The sequence below is a fragment of the Toxorhynchites rutilus genome, chromosome 3, assembly GCF_029784135.1.
Source record: "Toxorhynchites rutilus septentrionalis strain SRP chromosome 3, ASM2978413v1, whole genome shotgun sequence".
Lineage (NCBI taxonomy): Eukaryota > Metazoa > Arthropoda > Insecta > Diptera > Culicidae > Toxorhynchites > Toxorhynchites rutilus.
Window position 1 is genome coordinate 236,272,113 of NC_073746.1, and position 15,658 is coordinate 236,287,770.

A 15,658-nucleotide genomic window follows, 5' to 3' on the forward strand; every position below is an offset into this window, starting at 1 on the left:
AAAAAGGGGGGAAATAGTTTTTTCGAACCATCGATTAACTTTGAATAATCGTAACTCAAAAACGATTTCTGATTTTAGGATATGTTATGTAAAAAAACCCTCTGTTTTCAAGTAAAAAAATATTAGGCTTACGAATAAAATGGGTTTTGTTTTTGTTATTTGTTTGATTGTATTTGTTTTTTTAAGAAGTTTTAAGCAAATTCCTGTCAAAATTTTTTTTTTCAGTTGATCGGAAAAGTGTAAAATCGAAGAAGAAGTCGAAAGAAAGTTCTTTGCCTGGTAAACAATGTGCAGTTGTGAATTAAAAATTATTACAAAAGTTTCGACGAGAGCCTGATTTGAAAAATAAAACGTTAATAAGAATTTTATTGGAATATTGTTATGGATGTTACTCAATAATTTCGTTTTCAATGCACAACTCTATTATAAACCTCTAATTACTAAAAAATCATGTAATTGTCATGCTGTCGTTGTACGTTGTTTGGTCATGTAAAGAATTTTGGCTGCCGATTTAGAAGTTCGAAAGGGTACACTCACGTATATCAGTTCGCGATATCATTACTAGATGCGATATTACGTCTATGTTCTATAAACGTTTTCCTAAGAAGAGCTAATGTCATTATTTAACCAGCTACACTTCACACAATCTACGTGTTCATTCCCCTTCCCTATGAAAAGCAGCACTCGTTGAGATCAGTTCACAGGAGCTTCACAAACATCATACATGGTGAAAAAAAAACATTGACCGACATCAGAGCTCTTGAGAATCACTTTTGGCGATAAATTACAGAAGTTTCACATGGATGAAATCATGAAACCATCTGGAAAATAGTGAATTGTTATGCATTCCGTCAAATTCACACCGGGAATTTGTATTTTTAAAGAAAATGTTTTATTTATCATCTAAATTTATATTATCGCCTTCAAAATAGGCCCCTTCTCAAGCAATACACTTGTTCTGACACTGGCAAAATGGAACCCACGAAACGATATATAGTGTTTCGGAAATAGGAAAAAGTACACCCATGTCTCGTCGTCAGTAAATATCAGAGATAAAACGGATATCCGGTATTCGGCCAATATTTGCTATCCGGCCGGATACCGGATACCGGAAATTTGAAAAAAAAAATTCTATTTATTTTTATTTTATATTAATTATTTCGAGAACACCTAAATGGTCTTACCTGAACCTCGGGACTAAAAAGGTTGCAATCAGATATTTTTGATCTTCTTCTAAGTAGTTAAAACGAGCTCTCCAGCGTTAAAAGATGTTCTCATACGAAGTGGGTTCGGTGTTCTTTGAGAAGTCTCGTCCTTATCCAAATACTTTTTTGATGCAGGAAAATTTGGAATTACCGCCAATATACAAAAGCCTAACGCACTTCTCCACCAAGCTAACAGTTGTTGAGTCTTCAAATTAGTGAATTTGTCGCCGATCATAATAATTTCGATTTGTAGTGAAGTAAGTTTACCCTCTCTCAGACTGCCATCCCTGAAGACAGTTCAAAGTTCAAATATCAATGAAAATAATTGATTTCTGATTGCATGTAATTCTTACTCTTACGCGGCCAGTATTCGAATTATCTCAATACATTCACAAAAATCTATTTATAATAATATGAAACCATTATCAGAATTAAACTGTTCTAAATTCCTTGTAGAAACACTTGTGATACACAATTAAATAGGATTTTTTTAAATAAGCAATAATCACACCTCGGTATGACCTGATTGGTTATGATATCGCTACTACGCAAAGCTAAATTGGACACTCATTTATTTAATATTCGTTCAAGATTTTTATTTAATTATTATTATTAAAACACTTCATTTGCACCATGTCACATGCCGCTTCCATCATCATGAACACGAGCTTGATCATTTTTCGCTGCTTTAGTTTTAGATTTTTCCTGTATATTCTACGATCCCTATCATGTAGGTAAGTACTTAATTTAATCCAGTGCTGTAGTTCACTGAAATTTCAATTCCAACACTTACGAGGGGAACAGCTAACGGCGAGGCAGTGATATTATCAGCTCACCTTCCTACGAATCGTTACATTTGGTATACAATTTTGATAGGAATTTTCCATATTTATTAGCTCAATCAATATTTATATCTTGTCCATCCGTTTCGAAAGCTTGATACTGTACCCAAATTTATCCAGAACAGCAAATTAACATATCCTCACGGCACAAATCAGTATTCAGCCGGTGCGTGCCAAAATATTTTATGATAACAGTTCGCTTCTCAGACGGACATGAAAAACATAAATACTCGACTCGTGTCCAACCGGCTCACCGCATAAATCAACCTACTAAATGACAAAATTAACGATTGTACAGAAAAAAAACGCCAAAACCGTTGGATTCTCCTCCCTCTTTTTTCGAAAAGTAGAAATACGATAAATTAACAACAGCGTTCGCAACCAGGCGAAAAGTCACGCTGATATCATGTTCCGCGTCGTGGCCATTGATCGAGTGTGAGTGAACCGATCCTCATAACCGTCATCATCACCATCGTGGTCGTCGTCGTTGCCTGTATCCCCGTCTCCATATGCCGATCACCGGTCCCCGGTGGTGGCAATCGAAGCGACGACATCGGCCACTCGGCTGCTGCCTGTTGCTACTGCTACTGCTGACTGCTAATAACCATAAATTAGCCTTCATTATTACGGGAAAAATCCGACGAACGGCGAAAAAACAACACACGAAATAAAGATCAATACACAAGAGTGAGATCATGAGACCACGGGAAAGCTGAGACAACAAAACGCGCTGAATAGCACCCCAACAATCCGGCGGCTTTTTCGAGTTCGAGAAATGAGTTACCCGATCACTGACTGCCGGACACATGAAGCTAACCGGCTGTCTGACCGACGACCGGTGGTAATTTTGTACCCGGCAAACTGAATTTTTTTCCTGTTTTATTACACCTGAATGACTTCTGCTCGTCGTCCAATCATCGCCGTTCGCCACGCCCATGTCGTGACGGGGCGCAAGCAAACGATCAGATGAAAGAAACGAGCCAACACACACAAGTGGAGAGAGTACTTTTGTTTTTTTTTTGTCTCCACCTCCTCTCCCACGATTGTTCAGTATGCTACAAAGTTCTTTGTCTTGTTACTGCTACTGCGTCCGTTTCGTGCTGTTCTAGGGACAGATAGTTGCACCTGCATTGATGTTGTAGGGGTGGGAAAGTGTAAGTGGGGTTTGCCATTCCTATGTTTCAGGGTGGAACTATTATTTTGGCGGCAACCTGGTATGTGACGAGAATTTACACATTGATCGTAGTGTTGCAAATAAGATGGATGGTGCTGATGGAATTCCATAATAGATTAAATTTGAATACAGAATTTCCAATAATAGTATACACGTTGATCATTTCACACAGGAATTAAAATGAAGCTATAGTATGTAGGGGTAAACCGACACCCTAAGGATTTACAAATATTCCGAAGATCTACCATGTGTCTTCGACTTCAAATCGTTACAGAACCTCTCTTCCACTGTTTATGAACCATTCTACAGTATCTGTTGATCATTTTTTGAGTAGAACTCGAATTTTGATAGAATACAAAAATTGATGATTTCAGATAAAATAAATGGGAGTGTGGGTGAGATCGACATCCTGTCGGCTAAAACCGATACCTTTGAAGAAAAGAATGAAAACTTGTTACCATAATTTCAAATTATTAAGAGGTGATCTATATACTATGTGGACACTTTAAGATCCCAGCTTATGTGAACATCCACGTGAAATGTGCCGATGAACGTTGAACGAAGGGATACCATGAGCTCTGCCAGGCTTTTTGTTCATTCGTTACATGGACACCGACTGGACAACATCGTTGCTGGACGAGCTGGACGGCGAGGGATCGAGTGCCTTTCTCAAGGCAAGAGGGTGGAGGTGTAGTGCTGGAGTAGAGTAAAGTTTTCCAAGGGCCTTTCTCAAGAGACGCTAGAGACGAATGAACTGAAAAAGTTTTAAGTCTCTATAATAGAAAACCTTCCTTCCTTCCTTTTTGTTGACATGCCCGGTTCAACGTTGGCTTTGGCTGTTTTATGAGCTCAGCTCTGCCGTTTTGTCTTTCGAATATAAACACGAGACATCAGCAAAAAGTAAGAACATATTTTTCCAGTCTGTGAAACTCAAACCAGGTGTTGGTTTTACCGTGGCTGAAGGTGTCGGTGTTACCCCGAATAGACTCGAAATTTCAAAACAATGTTTTCGAGCATTGACAAGCAACAACACCAGCTACCGTCTCATAAACTATACTGGACAATTATCTATGATGAATTAAGCTCATAAAGTATCGAATTTTCAAAAAATTTTCGCCTTAAACACTTAAATTCCTCGAGCGAAATTTTACATGGACTGTATCCTGTTTACTAACCGGTTCTGTTTTGTTGTTTGCTCTGACAACAAAGCGAAAATTGATCTTTTCTCTTCGATCTTTACGATCTTTTTGATCGTACTAAATATTTTGTAAATTTGTTTTTCAGTGAACATTGACTTTAATCTCACCGAAAACCTCCTAATAAACTTCATAGACATTAGATCCTTTCCAAGGTTGTCAAATCAGTAGTCGTAAACTTAGGAGAAGCAGATTTGTAAGTTTGGTCATTACAACACAAGTGCTCACAAATTATTTTTAAACCATCACATTCACTAGACTGACAGTGAAAATTGAGACGAAAATGAATGCAGGTATCAGGTCCAGCTGAAGCGTGGAACTACTATTAAGATTTTGACTGAATGCCAGACTTATGTCACGGTATTTTATGCGAATATTGTCAGCGAAGCTCTGGATGAATTCACCAGTTGTTGAATTGCTAATATTAGGCTGTCAAAAAAGTCCTGCGGTATTTCCGCGAGGTGTCGTTGTAAGCGCGTAGTTCTAGTTGTATTCATTGTATCGAGTCATACTATAGCTTGTTGGAAAGGTATTTTTGCGCGCTATTATATAGTCCTTGACAGTATTTTGTTTAGTTAAGTCGTTCGTGAGTTATAGTGTCGCAAATATGGAGCAAAATAAAGAGAAAATCCGACATATTTTACAGTACTACTATGACAAAGGCAAAAATGCATCTCAAGCTGCCAATAAAATTTATGCAGTTTATGGACCCGATACAGTTTTCAGTTCCACCGCACAATGATGGTTTCAACGTTTTCGTTCTGGTGTAGAGGTCGTCGAAGATGCGCCACGCTCCGGAAGGCCTGTCGTCGAAAATTGCGACAAAATCGCTGAATTAGCCGAGAAAGACCGGCATAGTAGCAGCCGTAGCATCGGCCAAGAGCTGGGGATAAGTCATCAAACCGTTATTAACCATTTGAAGAAGCTTGGATTCACAAAGAAGTTCGATGTATGGGTGCCACACACGTTGACGCAAAAAAAAACATCTTTGACCGTATCGACGCATGTGAATCGCTGCTGAATCGCAACAAAATCGACCCGTTTCTGAAGCGGATGGTGACTGGCGATGAAAAGTGGGTCACTTACGACAACGTGAAGCGCAAACGGTCGTGGTCGAAGCCCGCTGAAGCGGCTCAGACGGTGGCCAAGCCCTCATTAACGGCCAGGAAGATTCTGCTGTGTGTTTGGTGGGATTGACAAGGAATAATCTATTATGAGCTGCTTCCCAACGCTCAATTCGGACCTGTACTGCCAACAACTGGACCGCTTGAAGGTAGCACTCATGAAGTAGAGGCCATCTTTGATAAACAGAGGCCGCATTGTCTTCCATCAGGACAACGCCAGGCCACACACTTCTTTGGTGACGCGCGAGAAGCTCCGGGAGCTCGGATGGGACGTTCTTTTGCATCCGCCGTATAGTCCGGACCTTGCACCAAGTGACTACCACCTGTTTTTGTCCATGGCGAACGAGCTAGGTAGTCAGAAGTTAGCCACAAAAGAGGCCTGTGAAAATTGGCTATCCGAGTTTTTTGCCAATAAGGAAGCGAGCCTGTATAACAGGGGTATTATGAAGTTGGCATCTCGTTGGGAACAAGTCATCGAACAAAACGGCGCATATTTGACTTAAAACAGATGATTGTAACTAATTTTATGAACAAATGAAAATTCAAAAAAAATACCGCAGGACTTTTTTGACAGCCTAATATTATTGCCGATATTTTCGTTCTCGGTCATGCGCCATCATTGATGGTATCACAACCACTTCTGAAGCTTTCGTTCCACTGATTAAAGTATAATTTGCGAAACATTTTTTAATCGCAGCATTTGACTAGTTTGAAAAAATAAATTTAATATTAGGCCGAGGAAAACGAAATTCATTATTTACAACATGTACTTCAAGACATCATTTAACATGTTTCGGATTATCAATGCTAGTTGAATGTTTTGCTCAATATTTTTTTATCATGTCAAAGGCATCTCTCATATGATTCTTGGTTCAATAATTGGCGAAAACTCTAGTTATTTATTCCGGATGGTAATCAAAAAAACTAAGACAGAAAATTGAGTGTGATAAATTTCTCATGGAAGGTAATTATATTAGCTTACTTGTAAAAAAAATCTACGCCCTTGCGAACGGCCTTCCGGCAGTTAACCGGAACATTCGCCATGGCGGACGAAAACATGCGTATAGGCATATTTTTGAGTTCTTTCTTCGTTTTATTTATCAATTTCTTCTCAGTTTTCGCAACAAAATTGTTGGAGTAGATTTTACGCTTCAGGTTTGCCCAGAAATTCTCGATGGGACGCAGCTGGAGGACGTTGGGCAGTTTTGCCGTCTTGGGTACCACATCGATATTCAGCCGCTCCATCTCCTCTAACGATCGCTTCGAGTAGTGAGCCGACGCCAGATCCGACCAGAACACCGCGTCTTCGCCCTTATGGTATTTCTTGATGAACGACGCAACTTCCAGCAGGCACATCGTTCTATACATTTTCTCGTTTACGGCAAATTCGGAGCTAAAGAAGAGCGGCTTTGACATCCCCTTCTCGCTGATTGTCAGTCACAGCAGCAGCTTCTTGGGGTAGTTGGTGTGTGAAATAAACTTCACTTCGGAGCTCACTTCCTTCCTGGGGGAAATAAAATACGAAGTGCCCTGCCAGTCGTTGCCATCCAGGATGAGATAAGTCTCGTCGTCCATCACCACCTTCATGTCGCGATTCGCCGAAAAAATCGACTTGACCATCTTATTCAGCCGCTGCCACTGTGTCATTGCCTGCGGCTTCGAGACCAGTGGACGGGACTTCCGCTTCCTGACATGTATGGTCATGTTCACCAGGTACTTTTTCACTGTTTGGCCGGTTGCACCGACTCGGACAAGCGCACGCAGCAATGAAGCCACTTTTCCCTAGATCTTCATCTTCAGTATCCTTCTTGTCGCTCAGGGTCGTCGGCCGTCCGGAACCAGGCTTTCTTTCGATGCTCTGATTCGGCGTCCACAAAGTGCCGAACGATGTCCGTTTTCGACGCAGCGGGATACCGTTCATTGAACGCGCACACTTCTGAACGGAGTAGGTTCACTATTTTCGCCATCACGGTTAGAGTTCGACTGATAGAGCTGTAAATTTTTTTCTGCTGACTCAATGGTTCCTACATAGTCATATGATTGATGCTGCATGGGTAGTTTCGTCAGTGCGTGTGGAGGTACACCCATGAAATTTTTTTTTAATGCAAACGTTATCTTCTCTTGATCCCTCTTCCTCAACACGAAGAAAGTTTAGTGGTGCAAGAAAAATACAAACTAATTCCTGAAGTTTCTGACAAGTTTCATTATAGACATGTTGGGTATGGCGTCATCTTGATGGAACACAACATATCATCTGTTGACCGATCTTTTCGGAGATTCAATAGCACAATTGTTGAGGGTAAATATGCGAAGATAGTTTTCTACCATATGAATGCAACCCAGAATAAATTATTGCTAGTTTCGTCAAACATACAGCAGAACTTTTGTTAGTCCATGTTTAACTACCGTCTGATCTGCTTCACGGTTTTTTTTTATAATTCGTTTATTTTACAGGCTCAGTAACTTAAGTTTAAAGGAGCCAAATTTCACAGTGTTTTGACCACCATCGTTTTCCGCACAATGTTGTCGTTTGTGGACCATTTCCCAGCCACCACCAATTGGGAGAAATGGGATAATCCCACTCGTTCATGATTTTAGTTCATGAAGGTTTCACAAATGGATATCCGAACCATGACGTTATTTAGTGTTAACATCAAGCCTTTCGCGATTATCACTCTTCAAGTCACAGCTGAATGATCCGAACATGAACCAGAATTGGTTTATCGATACTTTACGAGATATCTATTACTGCTGGAGAAATTGAGAATTTCTTTCCTTCAACGTAATAGATAATAATTGATGCGAGCTCAATCCCCATTTTCACAACTGTCAAAAATTCAATACACACGTACAGAGGCTGATGAGCTGAAAATCTCGTATCTTTTATTTTGTTATAAATGGTAATAGTGAAAGTGACAACCAAACAAAGGACAAGATCTCAAAACGAGTGATTCAAAAAGCGTGGTAATTTCGGAAATATTTTTCAAAGATAACTTATTCAGTATCTGAATCTGAGTCGAACAATACATTACAAAAATACAGGAAAGATGGTGAAAATCAATGACAATACTTTAAATAACACATCCTTTCTGTAATTTGTCTAGATTACAAAATTTCTAAATCTAAATTTGTAATTGACTCAGTTACAAAAATGCTTTACATATAAAGGGTGTGTCACATCAAATTGCATCACGGAAAAAACGCTGTAGAAATTCGCCCAGTAGACCGATCCTTTTGAAAATTTTAGACAGTAAAATAAAAACTATTAAACAACTTTTGGCATTTTCTTTTTATTCATACTTCGAGCCCAAGCCCGTATGCTCGTACCTTCCTCTTTACCCCGTCCATAAGGTTCTGTACAACGTCAGGTTGTAGTTTTTTTTGAACAGAAATCCATTTTCTCTTGAAGTCCGCCTCCGATTTAACAACTTTTGGGTTCTTCCGGAGGGCCTGTTTCATAATCGCCCAATATTTCTCTATTGGGCGAAGCTCCGGCGCGTTGGGCGGGATCATTTCCTTTGGTGCGAAGGTGACCCCGTTGGCTTCGTACCACTCCAACACGTCCTTTGAATAGTGGCACGAAGCGAGATCCGGCCAGAAGATCCGCTTTCCGCAAGAGCAGATCGCTTGCCACACCATGTACTTTTTGGCAAACTTGGATAGTTTCTGCTTGCGAATCTCCTTCGGAACGCTGAATTTGTCCTCTGCGGAGAAGAACAACAGGCCCGGCAGCTGACGAAAGTCCGCTTTGACGTAGGTTTCGTCGTCCATTACCAGACAATGCGGCTTCGTCAGCATTTCGGTGTACAGCTTCCGGGCTCGCGTCTTCCCCACCATGTTTTGCCTTTTGTCGCGGTTAGGAGCCTTCTGTACCTTGTATGTACGCAGGCCCTCCCGCTGCTTGGTCCGCTGGACGAATGAACTTGACAAATTCAGCTTATTGACGACATCCCGGACCGAAATTCTCGGATCACGTCTAAACTGCTTAACTACGCGCTTGTGATCTTTTTCACTGACGGAGCATCCATTTTTGCCGTTCTTCACCTTCCGGTCGATGGTTAGGTTCTCGTAGTATCGTTTTAGTACTCTGCTGACCGTGGATTGGACGATTCCCAGCATCTTACCGATGTCCCGATGTGACAACTCCGGATTCTCGAAATGAGTGCGCAGGATTAATTCACGACGCTCTTTTTCGTTCGACGAAATTTTTCCAAATTTACGAAAAATTGACAGTGAAGCATGGCCAACGTGATCTATACACTCTTATCTGATTATAAGCGAAAGCTGAAGATATAATTCCTAAAAATTAAATTTCTACAGCGTTTTTTCCGTGATGCAATTTGATGTGACACACCCTATATGTTTACTATGAAAGGCCTGTTTTTGATTTATATTCCCAATATATTGTGAAAAAACCAGAAATGTTTTGTAAAGGCTTTATTCTTGACCCGCATTTTTGTATCATTCGCTTGTACCACTCTATTAATGCCAGTATTATTATGCGAAAATCACTAAAAGCATTGCCAAACATTGATCCAGATTAATTATTTCTCCTCCATCGTGTCCCCTTGAAGATTTTTTTTTGTTTCGATTTGTTGTCTTGTAAGCCACTCTCTGCCCTCTTGTCACATTTTTATTTATTCAAATCCTTGTCATGTTTTAAATCATTTCAAATTATCAATAAATTACTCGCTTATTCTCACTCCTCTCGCTCACTCCCGCATGCATCCATGGAGTAGCCATTAGCCCCGAAGCGTAATTAATCACCCCCATCGCAGCACAACAACTTTTGCCGCTGACGATTGAGTGTCGAGGGTGGGAGGGGGTAGGAATACAATGGAGGGGATCGTGCCTCGTTTATACTCGTATTCCTAGATCTAAGAACAATCCGTCCACACCGAAAGCTGTGAATGAAACTGTAAACCGTCGGTACAAAGTAGTTCAAAGGTTTCGAGTATCCGCGAACCGAAATTTATGCTTCTCGCCGTTTTGCCGCTAGTCGCCGATGTTTAAATCACCAGCAACAATTTTTCACTGTACTGGACAACCGCATTGAGCACAGAGATCTTGCCGATCTTAGGCATTCACTTTTTTATGGCTCAATTGCGCCGAACTTATCGCGCAAACGAATAAGAAGAGATGATGGAATGTAGTTCACGGTAATTAAAACATGAGTGAAGGTATGATACATTGAGGGGTATCGGGTTTAATGATACCGCCAAAAAATGCATGGCGATATGCAGATTGGCATTGCGTACCGTGCGTGGGTGGTATCGGGCTTAGCGTACCCAAGTAGCCTTCTTTAAATCTACGCGACAACCCATCGTGATTAGAACCGAACACTTGGGCGATTTGCTGCTTGCACAACACCGGTATGTTATTTTCCGTTTCATCGCTACCTTCACCACAGCGCGCCCGGTTTCAGTTTCGACACTCTCGATTTAATCAGATTAAATTCTAATCCGTAAATGGAGATGGCAACGGAAAATCCCCCCAAAAATAACCGACGATGAGTCGAATCTATCATTTTTTGAGAAGTCGCCAGATCCATTAATATTAAAGCAAACTTCAGACAGACAAAGACACCTCTTTCTCCCCGAATCATAATATTGAGGATTTTTTTCTTGTGTTGGGTATTAATCCTAGTGGATAAAAGACAGTTGTAAGTTGCAAGCGAACCGGTTACCGGGTTGTTCTCGCATGATCTTAACTCGGACAATTTTGCGTTATCAGTAATGGTATTCTCCTTTTCGAGAATTTTTATTTTATATTGTTTGTAACAAAGTTATTTATTGATTTAATACGTGTTAGAGTATGCAGTCCCTACTTTGAAATGCGCTATTGAATTATAGATGATGTCCAGGACATGACTACAGAATCATTTTATTCAATTCGTTATTTTTTATTTCGCATGTTACATTAAAATACATAGAAATTACTGAAACGACTCTTCGATAGAAAGTTTTGGTGAACCTGAAAACAGCCGATGGTTTGCGTGGATCTGTAGGAGTTGATTCATGATTAATTCTTGTTCTCGGGGGGACCATATGCAAGCTGGCGATGCGTTGAGATTTGTGTCCTTATTACCGTTGTGAACTCACTATCTCCTCTTCCAAACGTACACTGCAACCAAAGGCGATGCTACATTTGTTTCACCACTTTTGACAATGAAAAAATCAACTATGCGTACACATGATTCAATCATATACAAACACTATCCACCTAATGAAACTGACCCGGTGCATCTTACCTCGGGTTTGTTTTTCAAAGATGTAATTTATTCTATATTCGCAGAATCTAAAGAATATGTCTTTTCTGCATTGCTTCTACGCGTCAGTTCATACTCTGCACTGCACAGTTTATTTTGTGCATATACCGAGAATGCATCCCGAATCGATCAACTTTTGCTGTCCGTCCAGCACAACACCAAATCATGCACCTCTCCATTTTTTTGAAACCCTGTACATAACACAATTTTCATTATCATATAACAAATTTGAATTGGGAGTTTTCGTAGTCATATTGGTTGTGTGGTCGGTCTAAGCGATCGACCGTGAGTTCAAAACTCAGGGCGCTCAATTGACCATGTTGGTGGTGTTATATTTAGAATAACTACGTCCACACAACCATCATCACCGATGAAGATCGATTTACGGTCGAAGTCCTGGCCTCTCTCCATCCATACGAGCTCCGCTTGCTACAAGAAACATCGGGCTTTTGTGCTATTAATAACCCATCAATAGAAATCAACTGGACAAGATGTTATCCCATCTATAGTGTTCAAAAAGTACTCCAAAGGTCTATCGTCGCCACTGAGCCTACTGTTCAACTAATCATTACCATGTTGAAATTTTCAAAGGTATGGACAAATTCTTTTGTTTTCCCAGTCTTCAGAAAACGCTGTAAAATAGACGGTTGCCTTGAAACAATATTCTTAAGATCCTTCAAATTATGAAAATCACTGTAATTTCATTGAACTAGACCAGTGGTACTCAACGTTTTTTTCATAGGGGCCACAAACACGTGTTGGTAATGATGCCGCGGGCCGCAAAGAAAAAAAACTAAATGAAGAAGGGCGATGTTTAAGACACAACCGCTCTGTTAACGTAGAATTACGAAAATATTGCCGTCGAGCACAAACATTGAAGAACTTTAATAATAGAGCTCTTTAATAGATTTGATAGATTTGATAGCAAAGACAAGGATTGACAAATGAATGGTTTCACTGAGTGAGGAGTGAGGAGCAATTTTAGTAGATTGTCAAATTAATTCTAAGTATCAATATGTACTGTTGATTGCTCGCTATCTAGAGCACTGAAACTGGAATACTGAACTTCTTGTACTTGTACTCAGTACTTTTTCAGTATCTTCTAGCAAAATCACATCTTCAACACAGAACGAAACATCTCAGCAGACACAGAACGGTAACAGAAAATCCGAACCGACACTATTATGTGGTGGCTGCGGAGACGTAAGCAATACCATCGAAACAAAATTTCAACTTAAGTTTTTCACCGAAGAACACAACTCTTTGTACAACTGACAAAGAGGTGTCAACGCTTGAAACTTTACACCCTAAATGTAACGCTTTTGTTTCAGAAATTTCAAACATACACCCCAGTACAGGTTCAAATATGATCTGATTCAAAAATACAGAGGCAATCTACACCATACGGCACGCAAACCGACGCGGTGCCCCCACCGAACAAAATTGTACCATACAAAAACATTTACATAGAATCGAGCAAAACCATTGTGTGATATCAGCATTGAGAAAGTCTGCTGTTTGATTGTTGGAGCGAGACGACTTGAATGATGATGATGTTGATGTTTTCAATTATAGAGGCTTTCAAATTCATCAGTTCATTCGCCTCTAGCCTTGAAAAAGACCTATTTTCAACTAAACACACGGCCTTGAGAAAGTCTGAAAGACTCGCTGCCGTCTGTTACTAACTAGATGACTTATGAATTGTGAATACTTAAAATCGCGAATGACTTGTTTATATTCAATGAATAGAATACGGGGAAGTTAAGATTGTAATATTATCTCTATCCACATTGTCCGTAGAACGAATGCTGCAATTGCATTTCGAGCGACCAATTTACGTATGTCCAATTAACAGTAATATTTAAATATTGTACCTCCCTCAAACATACTCGGCCACAAGAACAGGATAGGAAAATGTGTATTCTTCCAGTTTTCCTTAATTAAAATCATTTACGGGTTGGAGAACCGTAATGTATAATTTTTCGAAAAAATTATAAAATTTGCGATTTGATTGGAATGCAAACCATCAAAATTGATTCACAGCTAAAATAATGCTAATATAACAGCTTAACGGTAAAACTGTTTCATAGAAAAACCAGTTTTCTGATTTGGTACCATCACTGGAAAACGTAGTCTTATGTCAAAAAAAGGTCACGATTTTCATATCGATATTTTCTTTTTTATTCACTAATATCGACGGGATTAGTGCTAACGATCGAATTAAATATATTTAATAGATATTTAATCTACTAATACCACCTAACTAGACAACTAACTAATACAAAATGATAACGGGCCAGGCGGGCCAACCAAAAGAGCCTGGTGGGCCGCAGGTTGAGTATAGCTGAACTAGACTTACAAAATACACGATATTCGATATTCTTATCAGGTTTGAACCTGTCGAATATCGACGGTTCTGATTTTCTCCAATTGATTAATTTCAACGTAAAGATACGAAATATACGCCTCATACATTCATTTGCGTCACCTCTTCTCGTATTAATTACAGATAAAATTAATCCGTATCGAATAGGATACGTAGTAGGACACGCAACTGTAAACATTTGGTAAAATTCATTATGAATACACCGAATTCATCCCTCGATGTTATTCTGGTTTACTCTTCAAGCTCTCGTTTGTGTAAAAAAAGCATATTCCCAACTCGTCCACTACTCGAGTATAAACAAAACTAAATAGAACTGACGTTTCTCTTAGAAAAACATTGGAAATCAACACAAGGTCATTCTGGTTTCTGCTACACTTTCTACACTTCACGATCGGTGGAAACGGGAATATGTGCAAAAAAGTAGAAGGGTCTGAGCCTAGGGGCACGGACGGAAGTTTGACGTAGGACTGTGAAGGTTCAGAACACTAGGTTATTTTAAATATAATTCTTCTCATTGCTCAGAAATCTGTTAGCTTAATCTTTTGAAACTGTAAATAGTAGCCTTGAAAAGGGCCGTTTGTTGTATGTTCTCATAACCTTCAAACGGGTTGTAACGAACAAAATAAAGAAAGACAATAAACTTCTGGCAGGAAGTTCAACTGTCTAACTAGAAATGATTAATGAATATCAGTGGCACACGTAACAAGGTGGAATGGAAGATGACGTATATGTGAATCGGTTAACAAAAAAAATATCGTCATTGATTACATTGAATATGAAATCTATGGCGAAGAAACAAAAAACAAGTTGAAAATACTCTCGATTTCGTGATATTTTGAGGTAACATACACACGAAATCATGAAGTTGCTTTATTTTTAATGGATAGGTATGATATTGTGATTTCTTTCCATTGTCTTATTCTTATTATTAGGCATCGGGAATAGTAGCTTTTTCGGTGAAATAATGTACGTTTGCAGATTATCACAATCAAGTCAAATTAGTTCTACTGCTGAATCTATGATAGAAGGAATTGACTCATTGAAAATTATGAATATGAGTCATGAAGAATATTAATATTTCATTTCGTTTCATTTTTGTGATGCTATGTAATGCCGATCTCAATAAGTCTTCGCGTGATAATCGCAGCCTCCTCCTAATTAATGAACGATCACTGTATGGGTGACACTTTCCTAGTTGCTTTGCTGAAATCTTGCATGCAGTTTGAGTGATGCATGAAATCTTGCATCTGATTACTTTAACATCTTGCTAATTTGTTAGATAGAACGAATTATTGCACGCAATTTTGTGTTACATACAACATTACATACGAAGTTTGGAAGAAAGAATACATATTACATTATTTACCTTCGCATCCGCTCGCAAAACATGCCTCTTTTATTTGTTAAATTGCTCACTTGTTTTATTATTTCCACAGTTGATGTCTCAGGCGAAAAAAATTCTG

At 39.4% G+C, this 15,658-nt stretch overlaps 1 pseudogene; it reads right to left on the bottom strand.

Annotated features, from left to right (window-relative positions):
* Positions 1-1,629: 1,629 nt before the first annotated feature.
* Positions 1,630-1,761, bottom strand: LOC129780972 (U4 spliceosomal RNA; annotated as a pseudogene).
* Between the last annotated feature and the right edge of the window lie 13,897 nt (positions 1,762-15,658).